The sequence below is a fragment of the Canis aureus genome, chromosome 24, assembly GCF_053574225.1.
Source record: "Canis aureus isolate CA01 chromosome 24, VMU_Caureus_v.1.0, whole genome shotgun sequence".
Lineage (NCBI taxonomy): Eukaryota > Metazoa > Chordata > Mammalia > Carnivora > Canidae > Canis > Canis aureus.
In genome coordinates, this window is record NC_135634.1 from 25,484,693 (window position 1) to 25,509,935 (window position 25,243).

Genomic DNA, 25,243 nt, shown 5'->3' on the forward strand with positions numbered 1-25,243 from the left:
TCTTTGCTGGACATCCACTTTTGCTGGAAACTCTCTTCTGTCTTGACCACTTTAGCTCCCTTTCTTTAAGTTTTTTCCCTATGACCTCGACCTTGGCTACCATCACTGATGATTCCCAAATCTCTATCTCTAGTGCTAATCAGTCTCCTAAATTTGAGACCAAAGTATCGAGACAAGACCAATTGTCTACTGCACATCTCCACCTTCACATCACACAGACAGATGTGGGTTTTCAGAAGTGTCAAAATTATGCCATGGTAATCTTCTCTTTTCTGTTTTCATCCAAGTGACAGATTTTTCTTAAGTGGAGCTAAAAATAAAATATAACTAGTGCCTTCTAGTTTGGCTGAAGATACAAACATAGGTAATTATGAAAAGGAGTGTCCACAATTCCATGGGAGACAAAGGAGGGAGGGTTCGACTCTGGAAAGAGAGGTAGAAGAGGTGACTAGTCAGAGTCCAGGAAACATCTTAGGGTACATGTTACTTAAGCTCAGAGTCCCCCATGATCAGAGGCACTCTGAACAAACTAACAAGTAACATGCACATTTGGCTGAGAAAGATTAGTGTGTGTTCTTGCACCTCTTTGTCATTTGGTGTAGCTTCAAAATGCACAGGAGGAGGGCAAAAGTGCAGTGAAAGAGAGGCAGCAACAATATCACAAAGGTATTTTATTTCTCTACAAATTAATTTGGGCCTTATTCTATAGGTAACTGAACAATTGAATTAGTTTAACTAGAGGTTGCATGATAGCATAAGTTTTGTGTTTCTGATGATTATTCCCAATGTGGTAAAGAGGATGATGGAGAATACAGAGCAGTACATAATGGAAGACAAGGACAACATCAAAGGATTTTTGGCAACCAACTTAGAAATCACGAGACTCTGATGTAGGATGTCAGAATTGAACACTGTAAGAAGTGAAGTCCCTATTTCCTATTCTGTGGAAGTAAAATCAACAGAATTGAAAGAATTGAGTAAAATCAATAGAGAATTGAGGATGACTACCAGATGTCTGGGTTTGGTGATGCAGGGCACGATGCCAATGAAAGAAAGAGAGATAAAAGAGTAAAGAAAAATGAGAACATTTTTTAACTTCACCATGGGCTTAAACACACTCAGCCTTGAGGGTCAAAGCTGAGGAATGATCTCTTTATTCTAGGTAGGATCTGCCCTATACCAACCCTTTCCTTCTTAAGACATTAAACTTTGGGCTTATCCTTAATGGTAGAATGGGTACAATAAATAAAGAGCATTGGAGAATATCTCAAAAATATCATTTTTGTGATATTAAAATGCCATGTGTGATCTTTGACATGTCACTTAAACCTACTTGAGTTCACTAGTCCTACCTACTGAGAGAGCAGAATGATATCTACTTCATGGTGATGCTATATCAAAAGAAAATGACTCATTTTAAGGTACCCACACACCTTTTTACACTCAGAAGTCTCTCTCAAGATTAGGTGCATCTTTTCCTTCCCGCAGTGTGGTTTTCAAAGAGCTTCAGAAATATGCCAAATGTTCTCCAGATATTCTTTGCCTTTTAAAAATAAAATCATGCTTCTTATTGAACTCCTATATTTTAGCACCTTTGACAGAGAATAAATAATTTATTGGCATTGTTCTTGGCCTGTTTGATGTGCTTAGAGATTCAGCAGTCTAGTCTTACCTAACTGTGAAGCTTTGTGGCAGCTATATATTTTTCTAAAAATAGTACTTAGAAGAAAATAACCACCTTTAAAGGGCAGGCTTTAAGAGTCCAAACAGTTTTTATAAAAGTTACCATACATAGAGGCAAATGACTGCAGCAATTGGAATCCAAAAATGAAATTTTCCTCACTGTGGGGGTGGAATGGTATGAGCAGAGATGAGAAAATCCCAACTTTAAATTTGGTAGGTCCAACTGATGAAACGTTTTAAAACTGATGGCTAAAAGTGGAATTTGATGTAGGAGAGTCCCAGAAGACCTGATAACAAAGAAATTATCATTTATAACAGCAAGATTGGGGAAAACTTTTGGTATAAAACAAAACAGACCTAGCAGTTAAGTTTCTATGGAATTATTCCAGCCACAGGGTTCCTTATTAGAATCTATATAATTTGGTTTGGTTGATGTAGTTGTGTGGCTGATTTATGCTACTGATAACAGAAGCTTATAAATTTCTTCAAGGGAAGTATAGGACTTTGTAGTGGACTGTGTTTTAATTCACTTACACAACCAGTTTCCACTAGCAGCAACTTAAGTCTTTTGTATAAATCAGAAGTGCCTGCCCTTTCCAAAGTCTTGTCTGTACCCTTGTATATCCATTAAAAACATATCAATATGGAATATAATTGGCAGAACTTTGGACCTAATCCACTTTCCCCCTGTTTAATGCTGCGTTTTGGCTCATAGATCCACACAGAAGATGGATGAGGCATTTTCATTTATAGCAGTGGTTTTCAACTAAATATTTATAGTAACATGAAAAAGGGAGAAGGCAAAAAAGCATGTGTTTATGTGAAATGAAATACAATAGAGAAGTAAATATTGATGGACTTCATATAGGCCTACATATGGGTGAACTGATTGACAGAAGAAAGAATGAGACACGAAGAAATCCTAGGACTTAGACTTGAGTGACTCCATACTTGGAAAGGCAGGATAGAAGATGATGAGTTGTCCAAGTCGACTGAGTATGAGATGCCAGTGAAGAAGGAAGACTACATTTGCTTTTACCAGGAAGCCAAGAGCAGAGAGAATGTGTTTGATTTTGAAGGGAAGGTGAGAAGAAGTATATAGAAGAGGAGCTAAGAGTATTTTGGGACTTGAGTATATTTAAATGCTAATAGAAAGGATCTAGTAGACACAACACGAGCAAAGAAAAAAAGGAAAGTAGAATCCCAAAGGGGTCTTGTTTATGTGGGTTATATCTAGTAATATTTATCATATGAGTAATTAAAACTAAGAAATTATTAAAATATTCACCGATATTAACTCATTCAAATTGCCATGACACACCCGTTATATATTAACACAAATGCTTTAATTTAGAAAAGTATTTTTTCTAAAATGTAAATAGTGTTGAGTGCCACTGTTTTATACTTTCGCAATTCTTTCTAATATCATGCTCAATAAAAGACAGCTAGGTTCCTATGTCTGCCTCTGCATTCAGTTAGTTGCCGTATGTTGTTTTGGTTAATGTTTATTAGGCAAATCTGGCCTCACACAAATGTATAGTTAAATAATGGGAGAACTGTCAGTATGTTTCTCTGATGCTAAACTAGGATTCTCCACATGGTAGTTTCTTAAAGATTAGCTGCAATCTAAAATCTGAAGCCTTATCATTAAATGAATCTCTTGTACCCTACAATACATTTTTCTGTTTTGGCTTTGAATTGAGTTATACAGATGTTCTACATGCTGACAGATTTTACCACACAATGTTAAAAAATCACATTTGTTATTATTATCACTGATCTCATCAGAAATATCTTTAAGTATTGGGAGGCTGTCAAAATTATGATGTTAGTTACAAGTTTCCCAAAATTCTAACATTCACTTGAAAGCTAAAAACTTACATGTGGCAATACTTTAAATTGTTTTTCCTTAAAGTGGCAGGTCCATTTAGTTCATTTAGTTCATTTTCAAGAAAATGTCTGCTGGGTACCTGAGTCAAAATGACCCTTATTTGTCTATCCAGTTATTTTTTCAAGTAAAATGTGTTTCATGAAGAAGCTCTCAATTAAAACAATTGCACAAATGTTTTTCCTCAAAACAACTATCATTTTCACTATATAGTAGAAGTATTTTAGGTGTACTTTCTATTATGTCACACAGAATATTAAAAGGTTGAATATCAAGGTTTGAGATTCTATTTTTTAATTTTTTTAAAGATGTATTTATTTATTTGAGAGAAAGAGAGAGCATACATGTGTGTGCACACACATAGACACACACGTGTACCAAGGAAGGGGAAGAGGGAGAGGCAGAGAAGCAGACTTGCCACTGAGAAGGGAGCCCTAACCAAGCTTGATCTCACAACCCTGAGATCATGACCGGAGCCAAAATCAGGAGTTGGAAGCCCCTCAAGGGAGCCCCTCACGGGTTGGAATTCACTAAGGTTAACAATTTTTGTGGCTTCTTCAAAGTTATTTTTAAGCAAGCTGGCTTGCCTTCTTAAGTGCAAGTGTGTGGACATGAAGAATACAATGATTCCTAGCACATATGTGTTAAAACTGCCTTGACTGGTGCTAAGGCATCCCAAAGTTCCACCTGCCATAGACTTTGCTTCAGTGCAAAAGTTAAGACAAGTGAAATAGTTTTAAACTTGTGGAGGCTGTGACATTTTCTAAGAAATTCCTGAGATCCATGGACCACACCTTGAGAACTGCTACTCTAAGAATTTACTATATAAAGACAGAATTTAAACCCATTTGAGAAAATCCTACTAAATAAATATTTATGGAACCATCAGAAATGTATTTGGAAAGTAAAAGGTCTATTTTTACCTCATATCATACAAATATAATTTTAATAGATTAAATGGTTACATGTTTATTATTTTATTAGCTAAAACTAATAGAAAATATAGGTGGATATGTATTTAACTTGGGGGGAAGATTTTCTTTGCATAAACACAAAAGAAGAAACTATAAATGGAAATATGGATAGAGTAAAAAAATTTGAAAGACTTTCATGTCAACAACAACAGTGTCCAGAAAAGTATAAACAAACTGGAAAACTGAGAAAACAATATTTGCAACATATGACGGTTAAAGATGCACCTTTTATACATAGTTAGCTCTCATGAATTAATAAGGAAAAGGGAAAATAAGACAAATCACTTTTAATAAAATAACTATAAATGGTCAATGAAGCAAGGGAAAACAATGTTCAAACTTTCTATTGATACAGCAAATCAGTAAAGATAGAAAAAAATGATTATCTTAGTTACAATTATGGCTACTGAACAACTTCCCCTAACTAAACTCAGCAGCTTAAAATAACAGACTGTTTCTCACAGTTTCTGTGAGTCAAGCATCTGGGGTAGCTCAGGGTTGGTTCTGGCTCAAGGTTTTTTATGATGTTGCCTTGAAAGATTGAACTGAAGCCAAAGAAGTCTCTTTCAAACTCATCCCCTGCCTGCCTCTCCACTGGACTTCCAACAACACGGATGCTTGCTTTTCTCAGCATTAAGTGATGAGAGAGAGAGAGAGAGAACAAGATGGAAATAGTCTTTTTATAACTCAGTCTCTGAAGTGATAGCCCATCATTTCTGCTATGTTCTATTCGTTAGAACCAAGACACTAAGTGCACCCTACTCTGAAGGGGAGAGAATCATTGGACACCATTTTAGAGGCTATCTAACGCAATGATCATCTCCAACATGGCTGGACTATGATGATACAGGTGGGAAAAGGTATAATTTCTGTCTCTCTGGAGGAATTGGGCAATTATATCAAAGCATTAAACATCTTGGCCCTTGTGACATAGCAATTCTATATCTAAGAAATAACGAATATAAAAAGTATATAAAAGATATTCACAGTAATGTAAATTATAATAGTGAAAAATTAGAAGAAACCTAAATGCCTGAGAATATTTAAAAATTAGTTAAATAAATTATTATATATTGGGCAGCCTGGGTGGCTCAGCGGTTTAGCGCCACCTTCAGTCCAGGGCATGATCCTGGAGACTCGGTATCGAGTCCCACATGGGCTCCCTGCATGGAGCCTGCTTCTCCCTCTGCCTGTGTCTCTGCCTCTCTCTCTCTCTCTCTCTGTCTCTCATGAATAAATAAACAAAAATTTTTAAAATAAATTATTATATATTCCAGGAATATAAAATTTGCAGCTCTTAAAAACATTTTTTTAAAAACTTTTGCTAACAAGGGCAATTACTTGTGATTTCCAGTTTATCGGGGATGTACTCTATGCTGATATGTTTTTTAAAACTTAATGCGTGCTTATATGCATTGAAACCATGTTTGAAAGGATACAATTCTAAATGTTAGTGATTTGTCTGTGTGTATGGTGGGGAAAATTTCTTGTTTTCATTTGTATTTTTTCTGTTTCTCTGTTTATACTGAAACTATTATACGGGCAATCAGAAAATATACTCTAATAAAGAAGTAATGAATTAATTTTTTAAAAAAATCAACAGAAAAGGAACTTTGATAGAAATGACTTTGAGACCAATCACTAAAACCATAATATAGAGTATAATAATTATTATGTTTTAAGCTGCTATAGTTGTGATTCTTTTTTCTATACTCAATATAATATTACATAAATGGCAACATAGTTTTATATGTGCAGTCACAAATAAAATTTGAGTTAGTGGGGTTGAGGGTTCGAGAAAAGTCATTAACAGTTTAAAAGTTTATCATTTAAAAGTAAATTATCATTTCTTTCTAAATTTTTGAAAAAGCAGACAGGTTCCAGTTTCTTTATTAAATGACTGTCCTGTTCGCCAAGAACATAAATTAAGTGATTTAAAAGATTATTTCTTGTCTAAGTTCAGTGATTTTGACCAATTTTATTGGAATTCTATCCTTAATTTTTGCTTTTAAGAAAGAATGTTAGTTCAAAACACATTGGTATAATTTAAAGTAAATTTCCCAAACCACCCCTGGGTGTCTTTCCTTGTGTCCGTGGTAGTGCTACACTTGACTCCAGTGAAGCATACCTCTTGGTGAGGCTCGTAATACTTTCTACTGGCTGTTAATACCGTCTTATTTCTGAGGACATACCATTTATAAGTGAGAACTTTTGCAAGAGGATATTTTTGAGACTATTTGATGTCATGCAAGTTAATTTAAATTTGGACTGAGCTGATACACATAAGCAGAACAAGAAGACACCCCCCCCCCCGCAAAAAAAAAAAATCAAGCCAGCAAACTGAGATTAATGCATTCTTTAGTAGGTATTGTGGAAATCCCCTTAAGAATCTCCATTTTATAATATGTTCTTATGCGATGCATTCAAACATTAGGTTTCATTTGGAGTTTCACAATTGCCCTGTTATGATGGTTTTTAGTAGCTGGCCCATTGTAATATATCTTTGGAGAGTGTTTATTATGTTTTAAAATTTGGATCTGAATCCATAGCCAAACTTAATGCTGACATTCATAAGGGCTTGATAGGCTCTATCTCTGGCTGGAGAAAGCTCTTATTGTGGTCAATGTAACTGAGCCAACTATTAATAATGTCAGAATACCATTCTGCAAAGCAGAGCAATACTTAGTCAAAGTGATTCATATTAGCTGAGCATGAGCAAAGAAATCTCCACAGGCTATTTCAGAATCCTGGACTGCCATTGAATCCATTGCTGTTGTGAACACAGTGGAAAGAATCAGGGTTCATGCTCCTGGCTGTTCAGACTTCTTAGTAAATGTTTCACTGTGTCCCAAGGAGAAGACAGAGTGTTTTAATGTGGGAAATGGAACCTTCTGTGCTGTCTGTTCTGGAGAAAAGAATGTGGCTTCTAAAATATTACTTTTTGAACTTCCTGCACTGTATTTATACAATTCTGACTCTTTAAAAGGCTAAACTGTGTTATGACTAAACGAGTTACTGATAGACTTAATTTGTTCTCTGAGAGAAGTGGTCTCCTTGTCGCTATGCACTTCCCTTTATGTGGTGTGGTCATCTCTTGGTCTGTATTATTCAACATTCAGCAAATCTTTGACAAGGAAGCATTAGCTGGGGGACCTGTTTCTCCACTTACCGTGCTAGATACTCATATTGTTCCTTGAGACTGTGTTATGATTCGGTGGTGAAAAACAAGGTTGTGGAATGAGACCCAATTGGAATTTCATCTTACTTGGGGTTCCCTTCACTGAATCTCAATTCCCTTTTTGTAAAGGGAGGATAATAATACTTCTTCAAGCTGTTTTGAAGATTAGTTCTCACAATTAATAATTGTTCAATAAATTATAGTTTTGGACCAGACGACCAAAACATTTGATTTCATTTGGCTGTGGAAAATGGGTTCGGTTGATGAAAATGCATTAGTGAATTTCCGAGCACTAGCATTGTACTCCAGGTCATCATTATGTACACTTGTAAAGGCAAAAATAGACCCTGATATCAGAACTGAGGGAACAGATTAAGTAAGCAATGTCTTATTTTTTGAAAAAAAAATGCAACCCACAGTAAGAAATACATTTGACCTTGTGACCTGGTCTACAATACAGAGACATGCCATACTTGTAACTGAAATGACAGTTTAATGGAACTACATTCTTCTGCGTATGAGATACTCTGATATTTTCTCTCTTTTTCTTGTCTCTTCTTTTCCTCTCAGGTTAGAACCAACTAAGTTAATTTCATATGCACTAATGGTGTGTAAACAGTATGAAAAACACTAATTCAATGGAGAGTAAATTAATTTATTGCACAAATTTGTTTAGGACAGTATTGGTTATTGAGTGTCATTTCCTTGTACTTGTATTTTGTAATTTTTAATTATATTAATGAATGTTTGCTTCTAGAAAGGGGAAGGACACTGACAATTGCGAATATGTACTGTGCCAAATATCATCTATATCGTTTTGCACGTTATCTCCTCTTTCATTACAAGGGTCTTACCATTCTCTCCATTTTACAGATAAGGAAACCAAAATTGCAAAAAATAAAATAGCTTACCCAAGAATTCAAAACCTTTGATTTTCCACTGTCTCTAAATGCAAGAGGCAAAATAACTTACAGTAATACATTGATAAGCTTTTATCTGTGAGCTGTACTCTGTGTTCTTTAATTAAATTGTGCATCCTTGATCACTTTTAATAGAATTTGAATGTAAATTATAACACAAACATTTGGAAAAGGGATCACATATTAGTTCTACTTTGTATGATCTTAATAAAGAGTAGCCCTCACCAGGAAATATTCTGAAATGGTAGGATAATTAGGCTAATTTAGCATCTCTTGGTAAAATAGAATTTCCTGGCATGTGGCTATTTTGCTCTATGATTCTAAATCCAATAGTTTTAATTTTTTCCTGTAAAAAATACTTTTAGAAGAGACAATACGGGAATCTTACTCTCTTTTAGTTAAAAATAAACCAACTTTGATAGTACCATCATAAACCTAGAAGGATTTTAGTTTGATTCAGTGTTTGAAAGAATGACCAAACTCTAAGTTTATTTTTTCATAGTTCTTTTTTTTCTTCTACAGATCCCTCTCCACAATGGATTAACAACAGACATCTGAAGTTGTACTGTTTAAATATCTTTGAATTATTTTTGTTTAAAAATGTCAATGGGTACGATAGGAAAAGTACATTTTTTTCCCTGTAACTTCAAAACAACTGAACAGAACCTTTGGACTGAAACCAAGAATTGAATGCTTTAGCTTTAAGAAGATTTTCCTTTCTGAAAAATAATGAATGAGTCTCTTTATAAGTTTAACTATTTCAGGTTTCAATTCTCTGACTTCCAGTGTGCTATTTTTTTAAAAAATGTAATGCTTCATGAGTAAACATTTTTTTCTTCTTCAGTTTTCTCTCAAGTCATGTAGACTTCAGATATAAAACTTCTATACAGATGAGTTACATCATGCTTTTAGGTACGTAAAAAGTAGGGTTCCATTTTCTTAATGGCTACTTTTGAGTGTGTATTCGTGAGTGACAATGCTTGAGGACAGCCTGCAAAGACTGGTGGAATGAGAAAGACATGGTTTTTCTACTTGCTACTCATGGGATTTTAATAGAGGTTCATCTTTGTGATATTCCTTGGTGGGGGCACAACAATGTTTAGTAATTTTTATTTAGTAGATTTAGTAGATTACAGAAAACATGTTTAGGCCATTGTGGAGACTGACCAAGATCCATAGTGTCTGAGACTCCATGTTGGGACCATTAATTCCTGAGGTCTGCTTTTAGATACAGCCAGACATGCAAAGCAGACAGATTACCATAGGCCTTCTGTTTTAGAAATCAGAACACATAAGGGCATCTGGCACACTCTGCTCTGCCTTCCAAACCACCAGAGCTTTCTAAGGCCATCAAAACTTGCACCTGCTACCTACTTCAAGTGCACACATTCCTTGACTCACAGTGTTCCAGCTGAAGCCTTCTCAAATCATTTGTGGGGAAGGCAAGCCAGTGAACAATGTGAAAATAGCAAAGGCAGATTTTAAATTATAATGACTTTATGAAATTACTCTTAATATTCTTAAGTGTACACTGGCTCATTTTTCCCCCAAGAACACAGTATATACATCCCTTTTGTATTTCCATTCAAAACGTGTATCTATAAGGCAAATGCACTCCTCTGTGAAGGAAATTTGTATAGATAAGATGAATGGTAACTATCACCAAGAGTTAAAATGGTGACTCAGTTGATAGGTGAAAGTTTATCAGAAGGAAAATATGGAATGATAGATTAGCAAACCTGTTGATGGACTCATTTTGCTTTCTTATTTTCTGCAGTGCTTTTTTATAAAACCAAATTTGATAAACCAAATTTGGGACAAAGAACTGTAATACAAAACAGAATATAATATTAACTTGGTGTGATAGAAAATACATTCTACTGGTTTATCTTCTAGTCTCCAAAGTGATTCTATGGAATATATATAATATGTAAACTAAAGTAAAAAAGTAACATACTTACTATAAGAATTTGTTATTTTTATTGATCATGATTTAATATTTTATGATTACATAGAAATAAAGGAGCAGTATGTTGAGAATTGTATTTCAGGATGATTTATCTGGCATTGTGTGTGCTAAGAAGAGAAAGACTATGAGAAGAAAAAGCAATTTCATTTCTAGTAATAAAGATTATGTTTTAAAAATCAGTATTCCACATTAAATTTATTATAATAAGATAGCCATACGGTATAGTAAAGAGACATGGGAAGATAAGACACCAGTGTTTTAGTTAGAATTTGTTTTCTAATGAGTGACACTTTGCCGTGCTGAAATTTAGCTTTCTGAACTATAACATAAGAATTACATCACCTGTAACATCTTTTAAAGTTCTAGAACAAAAATTTGGAAGAAAAAAACCCTATTTCACCAAAACCGAAGTGCCTGGGAACCTAATAAACAAAATTGCTTTTTATGCTTCCCAGAATAGGGCTCTCCGTGCCATTCCCTGGAGGAGTCTGGAGCACCAACTTTTAAGGCTGCCATCCTGCAAGTTGTGAAACTCACTGTCTTGTCAGCAGTCCATCTTTATTTGCTCTACCTGGATTCTGTGCTTTGACCATTCTAGACTATTCCATGAAAAAACATCACACCCTCTTCCTTCTCTGGGTCCTTTTCCCTCCTCACACCAGTATCTTTCTGTGTTTCTGTCATAGCTACCATCCTCAGTCTTGGGTAACTTTTTCTTTTTCAGTCTCAATTATAATCCTGTGGCTATGCTGTTAGACACCGGGCGTCTGAGTACCGAGATTCAAATTCCGAGCCCATTGCTTTTAAAAATAGTTGACTATGGGTAAGCAACTAAGTCTGTGTTTTTCTCTCTGTAAATGTAAGGACCCACCCCTTAGGCCTGTTATGAGGTTTATGTGAGCTATTAGACGTGAAATGCTGGCTCTCTGCTGCACAGCCTTCTTGGAGTGTTTAATACTATCATGAACCCTAGAGCTGTTGGTGTTTACCTGTAGGGTAGCATTTAGCTCTTGTTTTGGAATTGCCTTTTTAGTCAGTTATCTGTATCTATCCATTACTTACTTCTACCTCCCAGTTAGGCCAGATGGTCCCAGAGAACAGAAACTAGGTCTTGTTCACCGCTGTGTCTTCAATGCCTAAAAATTAGCCTGTCTCATGGTAGAGACCAAATGAATCTTGAATGACAGCATGGTCATTCCATCTTACAATCTAATAGGGGAAAGAATCAGCAATTCTAATTCAGAGATATAATCTATAGACAACTAGAATGATTTATGAGTTAATTTTTTAAAAAAGATTTTATTTATTTATTCATGAGAGGCACAGGGGCAGAGAGAGAGAGAGAGAGAGAGAGAGAGAGAGAGAGAGACAGGCAGAGGGAGAAGCAGGCTTTATGCAGGGAGCCTGATGTGGGACTCGATCCCGGGGCCCCAGGGTCACGCCCCTGGCTGAAGGTGGCGCTAAACCACTGAGCCACCAGGGCTGCCCAGGAGTTAATTTTTTAACAACCCAGAACTTTTGGCATGCCAACAACTCATTTGAAAAGAACTTACTCATTTTAATATTTTGGTCTTTTCAGAAGACTAAGCAGGTTTGACTTCCCTCACTGGGGAACATTGCTTTATGGTGGTTTGCTCATGGGAGACTAAATTTTATGCAGATCTATACTGATAAAGGAAATTGACAATATGTTGAAGTATTTCTTTATTTGGGATCTTGCTGATGAAGGTAACATAAATCGGTAGATTTTCATTTGGCCAAGGCAGCCAAGAAAACACTTTGTTACCTCTTTTCTAAATTCTAGCAAGTAATTCAGGATCAAGTGGGTAATCTGTGGGGAATTCTTCAAAATTGACAGAACCTTATACAGATTCATGTCTAGGAAACTTCACCGAAGTTTCCAACCGAAGATAGTCATTCTTATTTTCTGGAAAAAGAAATAAGAGGAAAAAAAAAAAAAAGAAGTGATTTGTTTGGTCATTAGGGGTTTAACCCCAGGGTTCTTCTCCCATTATTTTCTTTATAATATAAACTGTTGCCTGAACCTGTTTCCTCCTGCACTGTCCACCAGGTTAATGTTATCACATCCCCTTTGTCTTGTAAGAATTTGGAGCCATCCCCACCCCTTCATCTTCTCTCTACTCTCCATCTTCTTCTGGACCCTTCTGTTGGTGACCAGGTGTTTTGTTCTTGAAGGATTCCCCTCTTCAGCTCAAGTGCCACTACCAAACAGTGGCAGCTCAGGGGCCACTTATAGATGAGTGTTACTGAAGTTAGGACAAATCTGTAGTAAGCTCATTTCCCTTAAGATGTCAATCCTAAAGGACAACACTCAACTGGACACATAGACTCAATTGGACACATGTGGTCATGACTTTGTCAGAAGACATCCTGGATATGTGTGTGAAACAACGAAAAAGTTACTCTGAGGATAAAGCTTTCTTAAAATATGAGACTTAGCACCAGGAAAAAGGAGAAAAGTTAGAAGTATGGAACTCATTTTTAAAAATTATGATAATTTGAGCGTATATTTTTTTCAAATGAATCATTGATGAGAAAATAATTATAAATCTATGCGGTACACGAAGACCATTTTCAAATTAAAAACTATGTTTATGTTTTCCAGCTATAGAGTAATTTAAAAGTAAAGGAGGTCACCACCTAACCTGATTCTTTAAATAAGCATTCACTTGCTTCAATAATTGTGGCTTTACAGATCATCTTGGAGTTCTTCCTATGATTTAGTTAGTGATATTGAACAGGCTCTAAAGCAAGAAAAGAAGGGAAGCTGTATAAAGTAAATAAACTTAACAAGGCAGAAGATACATGTGCCCAGAGAGTTCAACAATTTAGAAGATTTGTCTGACTTTTTTTAAGTCCAGAAGTAATCTGTGTTGATTATAACAGGAAACTAGTCTTCCAAATTAGAGACTGTACATGTGTGTGGTCAAAACCCTCTTTTAAAAAAAATGCATTGAAAAATGTAAAAGGCTGTTTAAGGAAATCACAACTTCCTATATTCTCTCTTCATTAAGTCTCTAAAAATAGTTTTGTCAACTCATATATACAAATGCACGGTTCTTCTAAAAAGGTGTGTGGGAAAAACTCACATTGAGACCTATCTACAACACTGTTTTCTACATAGCAAAGTTGTATACATGCTCACCATTGATGAAACATGCTAGCAACTTTTATTTTGGATCTCAGCGATGAAGATAACATAAATTAGTAGCCAGCTTTTCATTTGGTCAAACTGTCCAAGAAAATGCCCCATCGTCCATTTTTAAAATGCTAACAAAGTTAAAAAAAATAATGAAAAGGCCTTGATACGACAATGCCATCATTTCTCTGGTCAACATTTTAGGGATGTCAAGTGTGATCCTAAAACAATCCATATTATTCTGGAGTTCGGAGGTTCTAAGTTTATAATAATTTTTAAATGAATGCAGCAAACTAAATTCTTTTTTGTGGGGGGTGTTGGGATGAAGTGGGGGAGGCGGGTTATGTTAAGAGAGAGAAAAGGGAGAAAAAGAAGGCAAACTGGGAACTAGTTAATTAAAATAATAATGATGTCAGTCTTTTTACATTGGAAATATGTGCTCCATCATGCTCAAATAACGGGGAGTGCAGATTTACTGATAAGGACTGGGGGACTGTAGTTGGGGTTAGATGAATGCTTACCATGTGTGACCAAGTGGGAGGAAATGGGTGAGGCAGGGAAGGGGAGAAATAATTCACTTGGCGTCTGGCATGATGATGTTGAAGCTCTTTAGCAATGGTTTGTGTGTTATGTATGGGTTATGAGAGTTTGCTCTTGCTTTGTGCCTGCCGCAAAGAAATGCCTTTTGGCTCAGATTAAGTTGTAATCACTTCCCTTTGGCACCCCTTCAGTGGTGTCAGCATTTACAGTTTATTCCCAGACATGGCTTCAGGAAGTCTTTGCTTCTCAAAAGCTGGAGAATGCAAACCCACGTCGCACACATTGAGCGGACTTGCCCAATTCCCTAGGGTAATGACACCTGACTCTCTACCCATGATCTCGTCTGTTCCACTGTCAGTGGCAGCTCTTGCCAGTTAATTGGGTTCATTACAGCAGAAAGGGAATCAGGAAGATAGAACTGGACAAAATACTTCCACCACAATTTTCTGGGGTATTTAAACTGGAGGAAGGAGTTCTTGGCTTTTCCCCAGACACTATGGAGAAAGGAGAGAGACAGTTGAGGTAGAAAGTCTCATACACTATGCAGATTATTATGATTAAATCCTCCTAAGTAAACTGTGCTGCTGGGTATCCTTTACATTTTGTCTTTTTGAAATCCCAAATGTTTTTGAAATTTGAAAACTCAAACTACTGGCCTACCAAACCCTAGAGAAGCAGCAGACCAGGAAAGGAAACCTGGCAAAATAAGAATAAACAACGATTCTGTTTAAGATGGATGTGAATCGTCAAAAGAAAGGGACAAGGCAGACAAATTTCAATCTCTCCAGACCTTTTCCAATTCTGCTTTTCTTTTTTTCCCCCTCTGACAGCTCCCTAGTGGTTTCTGATGTCTTTCTTGAAAAATTCAGGTAGCTGATTCATTCATCAGTATTCCTTAGTGTCCTCCAACATGTTTTTGCCTTCCCTGGGGGGTTTCCTTACATATTTATCTGTGATAAAAATAATTAGATTTTTTTAAGCCTAAAAAGTCCTAACTACATGCCTTTAACTACTTTTTTTTTTTCCTTTTTTACTTTGTTTTATTTTTCTTGTTTTTTAAGGAGGTAAAGTGCTGCACTGCTGGATTGCTGTTTCCTGACTGCACTTCCAAAGGCAGTAATTCAAACAAAGGCTTCCAAGACAGGTGAGGCTGGTGTCACCAGCTCTGGGACCCTGGGCTTTCATTTTGTCATTTGCAAGATAGGAATATTCATATTGCGAAGTTATGTAATGATTAGATTATGTGATGCCTAATACACATGAGCTATTCAATAAATGTTAAAACAGTTTTTTTCTGTAAAGAAGGTAGCAACTGAAAGAAGTGACTTAAAAAATCTATAGGATTGTCTACCACCAAACTTTGTCACCAATATAATGTTAAGACCAGATTAAAAAAAAAAGATACATCTGACTTAGATCTCTCCATCAGGCTACATCTGATAACTCAGAACTGCTCAGCTTTGACCATTCCCCAAGATGCACTGACAAATTACACTGCAGTCCTGTATTTGTCATTTAAAGATATCAGCTCAATTAAAACAGTCTCTATATTACTCTTACTGCCTCTATTCACACTGCATACCTGTTGTTTCTTTTGGTTTCCCTTGAGGAGATATCGCTCCAGCAAATATGTGCCTCTTCTATAAGACCCAGACCTGATTAATATTCTTTTTAAATGATTTTTTTCATTCAGTAAAGGCCTATTAATATCTTTATTTACAACCAGGTGTGTGTGGTTATTTGTAGTACTGGATTATTTAATCCACTGGATTATCTAATCTTTTATATTATTTCTAATAACATCTATTTTTAAATATAAATCTGTGAATTCTAAGACTTGGGCTAAGGGATCTAACAAAAGCTTTCCCTAAAACTAAAGGTTTGCCATCATGGTAACTGGTTGTTTTCCAGGCTAAATGTGGAGCACATAATCAGTATGAAAAGTATAAAAATTTAAATATTAAATAAATTTTAATTTATTAAAATTAATATTTTAAATATTAACTAAGCAAAACAAAACTACCATCATGATTCCTTGGCCTTTTAAACTGGACATGGCTCAACCTCTTGGAATAGTTATTTTAATCTCAACTGTCTACTATGGTGGTCTCCAAAGTGGAGTACACAAAATGATCCATTAGGGTGCAATAAAAATATTAGAATTCTCCTCTTACTCTTTTATTTTTAAAAAGAAAGAAGTGAGCTCTACTATACTTAATAAATTAATTGTTATGAGTTTCTCCCTCAGCCCACCATTGTTCCTATATGTCAGATGATTGCCTGTCCTGCCCTTTATGCAAAATAAGCTAAGGTAGGAGTGCTAGCTCATTTTTTTTTTTTTGAGTGCTAGCTCATTAAGAGGAGGTGTTATTAGCAATATCTTTATTAAATTGTTTGATCTAATTTGATCTCTGCATATTACAACATAACATAGTTTTTGTGTGTTCTGGTTATGTGATTTTATGGCTATCACTAAAACACCCCCCATATAATAAACATGAGGCTTTAAAATATTCATTCTGGAAATTGCTGCTTAAAACAATATTATTAATGCAAGCCCAAGGGACCAAAAAAAATAGCATAATCAGTACATTTTTTACTATTAATAAAGCTCTCTGTCAGCCAAAAAAAAATGGTAAAAACATTGACTGTCAAATAATATTTCTCAAGTGGTCAGCCAAAAGAAAAATATCAAGAACACTACATAAAACGGATTCACATCCACCACCTTTAATTCAAACCTTTCATTAAGTATTTACTGTATGAAAAAATGTTAACTAATGATAGTATGAAGCCATCACATTGAACTACTCACTTCAAAACATAATTTCCTCTTTATTTCTCCTTATCAAAGAATTTGTATTTTTGTGTATTTTTTAAAGTATGCAATTAGCATGGTAGTACACATCTGTCACTTGTAGATAAATGAACAAAAATGAAGGGCATACACAGAAAACACCTTTACAGAGAGGTATGAAAATCAAAATGTTTGGGCAGCCCAGGTGACTCAACAGTTTAGCCTCGCCTTCAGCCCAGTGTGTGATCCTGGAGACCCAGGATCAAGTCCTACGTTGGGCTCCCTGCATGGAGCCTGCTTCTCCCTCTGCCTGTGTCTCTGCCTCTCTCTCTCTCTCTCTCTCTCTCTCTCATTCTCTCTCTCTGTGTCTCTCATGAATAAATAAATAAAATCTTAAAAAAAAAAGACAAGCTAAATGTAGACACCAGTGCTCCTCTAGAATGTAAATATCTTGCTAAACTGTAAGGCTCTTGAGGGCAAGGGTTATAAACTAACTGGAATCTCCGTAAGAAGTGAATGAACAGGGGAGTAGATGAATGAGTGAAGATTTCAGTGACTCACATTTCTTGACTTTGGGGCACTTAGGCATCTTTGGTGTTCGAGGCAGCATTTGCTATAAAAAATATAAACTGTGAGTATACTCTGCTTTGGAATTGTGGCAACAGCAGACTGACAAAAATAATATCAGCTTTGACCTCATTAGATAATAAAAAAGATAATATCTTCTTTTTTGATAGAAATTCATCCCTGTCCTTATATTATGTTGCTTTTTTGTCTAACAGAAATGACTTATATCTGTAAAAATATAAATTTTCTTCATTTTTGGAATTATCTCTACATCTATAGTTACTTCTAGACTTCTACATTTTGCCTATTTTCTAAAACTCATAGTCCTTTTTTTTATTAACCTTGCTCTATGAAGAAATGCACCTCTGTTAATTTATGACCAAACTTCATGACACTGAAATTATGTGCTCCATTAAATTCAATTCCACAGTTATTAAGTTCCACTTATTCTGAGCCTCGACTGTGATACTTATGAGTTATGCAAACAAATCCTCATCTTCAGAGAATCTGTAGTCGTTTTATTTTTGTAAGCTTTAAGTTATGTGTGTATACATCTAAACACACATGCGTATTTATATGATTTTTATTTGGTATGATGTTTCCTTTTGAAGCCAGATATAAACTACAATTAGAGCCCAGGTTTATAATTCCAAAGCTACTCTTTCAAAACCCCAGACACTTCTGTCTGTTGAAAATATGACATAGATACAAGCAGAAGGATGAAGACTTCAAGAAATATGATCCCATCATGTGCTTCCTCCAGAAGCAGAACCCATAAGAGTTGAGCAAAGGCATGAGATGAGCATGGTCTGAAGATAAGAAGATGTGGCTGGTAAATAGGAGTTATGGAACTAATGTCATTCTGGGGTCCCAATGTTGGTCATAGGTTTACACACAACCTCCTCTCTCCAGGTTGAGAAATTGTCCCCTGAATTAAGGAACCAGGACACTTCCTAAGAGAAACTGCTATTGTCAGTGATATCCCAGCATTCTCTAGCAGTTCAATTGTTTTCACCTTTCTCTTTCACCACCTGCCCTCCTCTCCACTGTATGTATGTATGTGTACACACACACGTACACACACAACTCCAGAGAAGCATCTGACACAACTGCTCTTCAGTTCCCTCAATCCACAAAAAGAACTAAAAGGTTACTGATTCCTATATTAGACTATGGCTTGTATAGAACATAGAGACAGTCAATTTTTCCTTTAATAATTCATTCAATAATTAAGCAATGAACATTGAGAACTTAGAGTGTCAAAACTGTTTAATTGCCCCCTGCTACCCAATCTCCCTTTCCTCATGTTAGTAAACTCTTTGGACTTTCCATGGAACACAAGCCTCCCAGCTAGGTCCTTTCTGTTGGCTAATGTGAGCAACATCTGGGTTGCTTCCTTAGAAAAGAAGCTTCTTACCCTCCACCTTCTTTCTCTTTATCCAGATATAGGAATATGGATGTGATGCTAGTGAGCTAGCTTCAATCTTTTGGATGAGGGCAATATTGAGGCTAACAGGGCAAAAGGTATAAGGAGCCTGGGTCCCTGTATGACCTGGTGGAGCACAGAGATACCTACCTGCCCTCGAGTGCCAGCTCACAGTTGATTGAGCTTGTTCCACAAGGGAGAAAAAAACCTTCCATCTTGTCTGGGAAACAGTGCTTTGGGGAATACTTAGTCTATATTCTAATGAGGAGACCAACTTTGGAGATGAAAGAGTGGAAATTTATGTAAATATTTAATAAAATATTTTCTTAGATATAAAATAATTTCACCTTATACCTTTACAGCATCAGGCTTTATATATGGTTCCCGCCCCCCCTCCTGCTCCTTATAATGCCTCTTATCCATGGGCTAAAATTCTACTTTTCTGTCAAGGTCTTGCTCAAATATTACCTACTTAGTAGTTCTTGTGAATTTTGTCCCTCCTCCTGAACCTATCCTATGCCTTCTATACTGTTCCACATAAGATCAATCTCTTCTTTTGTGCTTCTTTCAAAATATAGTTTTTGTCTAATATTATGACTATGCATATGTTTGTATATTCCACTAGAGGCTTCAGAACAAAGACCATCATCTCACTAATTTTTTTATTTTCCTGACATCTAGAGCAATGTCTTCAATAATCAAATAAATGTTTGTGGAATATTCATTGAATGCAAGCTCTATTCTTTGTATATTTATCAGACTAAAATAGTAGATGTTTTTCATAGTTAATCTGAAGAAAATGTTCCTATTTACTCCTTTTCTATTTATCAAATGGGAAAGTAATTGTTTTTTCAAAAATTGCAAGAGAAGGATATCTTCTTTTTCTCCAATTAGATAGTACTAGGCTGTCTTGGAAACATATGGCAGAAAAACTAACTATTGTTAGGATAAGATAATTATGATTGTAATAACCCATTTAAAAGACATATCAGCTGCTCCTGTTTTATTTTCCACATAATAGAGCTATGGGCTGTTCCAGTATGATGTTTTCAGGACCCGGTATATATTTTTATTTCCCTTCATGAATCTTTCATCCTTTTACTGACATTTATTCTTTTTATGCAATTATCCTAAAAGGAAAGCTCTGGCCAGGCAAATGGGTTGTTGTCTGCCTCTGAAAAGACATTCATACTTGTGGCTTAGCTTTCAAGTTCTGCGATCAGGAACCCTCGGGCCCCTTTTTAAGGAGGTTGCAGGCTAGTTGAGCTTCACTGTCTCCCAAAATGTCCAAAATGAGATTACATGATGGGCAAGATCAATTTACTGGAAGGTACTTAAGCAATAAATCTGCAGCTTTTGGTCTCGTCACTGTTTCTTTCAAGCTTTGTGGCAGAAAATTAAGCCGCAAGAGCTTTGACAAATTGGATATTACTACATCTAATTGTGTATGTTTAAGCTTATCACAGTGAATCGCTGCATTGTAACTGACTAGTGTGCCAACAAGGCCTTCGTTTAATCGGTGCAGTGCCATTTAATGGCGATTAATCATCCGACTAAAATGTCATATTAAGGTCACAGAAACTTGAAGGCTCAGAAGAGAGAACATTAAAGCCAGCTGATAAATAGAGCAAAAGCGCATGTTGTGCCAAGGGAAGTCGAGCTCTTTGCTTTGTTAGAAGCTGGTAGGACATCTAACGGGAACTCGGGCTTAACTTTCAACTCAGATCAGAAACACTTGCATTTTCTGGATTGGGAAGGAAGTCATTCTATCTCAGTTCTTTAGTGAGCTTCTGTCTGTACATAGGCAACTCCTGCCCACAGAATATTTGAAACTGGTGGTCCATTTTACAGATGTTTGTATCTCCACGGATACTACTCCATGATTCTTACCTAAATCATTTTAAAATTTTTTGGCTTTCTTCCCCTTGCTGTTTTTTTGAAGAAGAGATCAGATAAGATACAGTGTTCAAGACATGATGAATCACATCACTGTTTTGTTCACGTGCAAAATATTTATGAAGAGGAACAATCTGAACAATTTGATTTTGTTTGCAAGAACACTTGACAAGTTGAATGTTACAGGACAAAAGGAAAATGACTAAAGATTTTTTTTTCACTTTTATTCTTAATGCCTACGAGGGAATTATGCAATTAATAATAATAATCATTATTATTATTATTATAATTATTATTATAGGTAGTCTAACAAGTCCATTTAAGGTCCTTATAAGACAAAACTTGTCAAAAGTGGAAGTAATTTTACCTCAGTGGATGTAGGATGGAGACTCCTTAGATGCAGAGACTCTGTTCCTTGAGGTTTATTCTAAGCACATTAACCATGCCTAGCCCTGGTAAACAGTGCTTGACTAATCAACTGAAATAGAACCGTGGCAAATGGTAAACAGAAAAAGAAAAAAAAAGGCACAACTAGGGTCTCTTTTCATTAAGGAGAACTAGGTAATTACCAATAAGCTTATAGACTCCATGTAGAATTTTGGAATATTTTTGTAATGTGATACAACCTCCTATAATGACTGTTGTTTAAACTTGGAATAAATAACACAGAGACTGAGAACAAGGGCCACCTCAAATAGGAAGAATGGATTTATCTTTATGTCCAAGTGAGTTTATCAGCATGGGAGGGTTCCATGTTTTGAGCAAGGTTCACTGAAACTGCCAGCCAGTTTCTGTAGGCATGTGTGGTCCAATACAGTACCGGCTAGCCACATGTGGTTGGGGAATGCTTGCATGTGACAAGCCTGAAGTGTGACGCGCTGCAAGTATCAAATACATACCAGCTTTCAAGGATAGCATAAATAATAATGTCAACTATTGCAGTAATAATTTTGTTTACTGATTACATGTTGGGACGATAATATTTTATCCTGAGTTAAATGCAATATATTATTAAAATTAGTGTTGCCTGGGGCACTTGGGTGGCTCAGTCGGTTAAAAGACCAACTCTTGATTTTGGCTCAGGTCATGATCTGAGGGTTTTGAATCCTGTGTCAGGCTCTGGAATCAGTGGGGAACCTGCTTGAGATTCTCTCTCTCTCCCCCAATCTGTACTCCTCCCCCTGCTTCTGTGCCCTCTCACTCTTTCTTTCTAAAATAAATAAATAATTATTTAAAAAAAATTAGTTTTGCCTCTTTCTTTTCACTCCTTTTAATGTGGCTTCTAGGAAATTTAAAATTACATATATGACCCACCTTATATTTCTATTGGACAGTGTTGGTATATATACTAATGAAGAGTCACTTATGCTGGCATCTTCATTAACCTGGACCAGATGTGATCCAATAGCCAGGAGTGAAATGCTTCCTGACCCATTATAATCTACTAAACCAGGCTGTCTCCCAGAGCTTTAAGCTCTTAATCAAAGAGATAGAGCTGCTATATACCGAATGGAAAACAAATCTAATAACATCAACAGTGTACTTGACAATTTTAGGATTACTTCTGGAAAGACAGAAATTGCCATTATTCAGCTTGAAGGAGAGAATGACAAAACACAATTTAATAGGCACCTTTTAGGGACATAATAAAGCAAGCTAAGATGGCAGCATCAAGGGTGGAGGTTAACTGAAATGATTTCTTAAGAGTCAGAGTTGTTTAACACTTGAGACAGGTTGTGACTCTTTTTTTTCTGGAGGGCAGTGATAATAAAGTAGGGCCTCCTCTGAAGTCCTAGATAAGTATAAGATTGGAGAAGACAATTTAAGATAGTGACTCCAATATCAGTACTTATTCAGATACCTGGAGTGCTTCTGAAAGTTGGTGACAAGACAGGACAAGATTACTAGCCTTTACAAACACAGTGAGCCTCTAATTGGAGCCATCTTTAATTTCTCTGTTTAGATATTAATGAAATTAACTTTTAAAATTTTGTGATATCTGATCTTTCTCTATAATATTTGCATTTAAGATTTATCAAAATATTATATCTGGAACTGGATTGAAAGCTCCTCAAGATCTGAAACAGTGTATTATTTTAGCTTTTTTATTATTATATGCTTTTGTGTGCATATAACTATGTTGTATTTATTATATAATTAAATGGGTACATATACTGTAGGACATAGGACATAATAGCCATTCAAGAATATTTGATGAATGAATAGATATATTTTGAATAATACAAAAATCAAATCTATATGCTGCCATAGCTTAGGTAGAGAAAGCAACTAAAGTGTGCCAGAAATCTCCACCTCCCTAATTCTAGCCTAATACATTTATATAGCAAAACCGTAATAAGCAAATACTGCACTTAAAATGTAATAGAGTTGGATTTTTTGCCAGTGAGATATGATGTTAGATCAGTTCTGCTTTAGGAAGCTAGCACTAATTTCTCTAAAAATATTGATGTTTTAAAATACTTTGCAAGATAAGTTCTTCTGGTAGTATGGCATTAAATCACAAGGTGAAGTAATAATCACTACATGTATCAATATGAGAAAACCAAATGGAATTCCAAAGCTCTTAAAGAATGCATTCTACTTAAATAGAAGTACCTGATCAAGTTAAAAGCAGGGTTTATAACTTGTAAGGCATTATCTAAAATCTACATTCAAAATAGCTTCTCAAATGGAAGACCCCAGGTTTCTTTTTTTTAAGACAGTGCTTCTGGCCTCCATTTGTATCGTGTTTGTAAACTCACATGCTGAAATCTTTGGTGAATCACAGGTTTATTTTTTTAAATACATTTATATCCAGACATCAGTTTTTAAATGGAAACATCTGAGTTTTCAGTGGCTATGAGCCAATCCTGATTGGGGAAGGAGTATTCACACAACACATGGTATAATATCCAGGTGTGGCCAAAATAATGCACATCCATATGCATCTCTGAGTTTTTGCCACATAAGGAAATTGATAGTAGAGCTCATCACTTATGGGAATGTATTGGCCTATTCTTACTCTGTTACTGAGAAAAAGTAATTTTATCTCGGTCCAAGATTCAAACAATAATCTATTGTTTCTTCTTAAACTATCAGCTTCACCTCCAACATTTCTAACAATGCCAAAATTAGTTAATTTTGAGCCATTTATTCTACCTCTAGCTGGACATGTTCCTTTAATTTCAATGCCAGCACACAACTATTTGGCCTTTTATAAAGGTCACATATTTCCCTTCTAAGTAGAGTTAGTTGCTCTATGTCAGAAAACATGTGTATCCATTCTTCCAAATGAGAGACTGACAGTCTCAATGATGAGGATCCTACAGTGAGCCCCTCAAGCTTTTGTTACCTTTTTTTTTTTTTTGAGGGGGAGAAGGGAGACTACTAGTACCTGTATAAAAATTGACTTAACTTTATGCGGGTATCGATAAATTACTTGGCTAGTCAGGAGAGCAACACTGGATTGGGCTGTGACGTTTATACCAATACCTGGAAAACTAAGTTGCTCCTATATGCAAATCATATGAAAAATGAAAACAAAAAAACACATAAATTTTATCATCTTTCCAAGAAGTTAGTGGAACTGTTCCTTTAAATATTCAGAAAACACACTTCAGCTAAGATAGTACTTAGTAATAATTAAAATGCTGTTTTGGAGAAACACAGTGATATTGCTAAGTGTCCTTAAAAAAAAAAAAAAAATCCTTCTCTGCCCCAGCCCCCATCTTCCTTTGAATGAGTAGCCAATGCTTGGGCCAGACAATTTAATTCTTAGTACTTTTATCAACATGAGAGGTCCCAGCCTAAAACAGGGAACTTGTTTTTTGTTTTTTTTTTTTTCTTTTATTTGTTTTCTTTTTGAGATATCAATGATATGCCCCTATCAAATGTACAGTTTAGTGAGATGGATGACACTTCACTAACTGGCAGTTCAAGGAAGTCTTACCCTGGCTTGTTTATATGAACACGTTTTAGAACAGCCATTTAGCTTCCAGCCGGCTCTGCCCCGCTGTCCAGCACTAAAGGGGAAAAGCAGTCCATGGGCCTATAGGTTGCTGATAAACTAACTCCCCATTTGGCAAGCAAGGAAGCAGAATGATAAGGGCTCTGATTTATGTTTTATCTGTCACTAAGTTTTCAGTCAAGTTGGGCAGCCAACCTGAAATGACTCCGTTCTGTTATCACCTCAGATGCCACAGGTTTCTTAAGTGAGGCAGATTCTTTGGCGACTTTTAAGGAGAA

The 25,243-nt window shown here is 35.8% G+C and overlaps 1 long non-coding RNA gene across 1 annotated transcript in view; it reads left to right on the forward strand.

The window, feature by feature from the left end:
* Positions 1-5,079: 5,079 nt before the first annotated feature.
* The window catches only part of LOC144295919 (uncharacterized), a 67,831-nt gene continuing 47,667 nt past the window's right edge, over positions 5,080-25,243 (forward strand). Inside the window, exons 1-2 of the long non-coding RNA XR_013363058.1 lie at positions 5,080-5,395; positions 15,374-15,456. This is a non-coding gene — a long non-coding RNA (uncharacterized LOC144295919). The remainder of the gene's footprint in view (positions 5,396-15,373; positions 15,457-25,243) is intronic.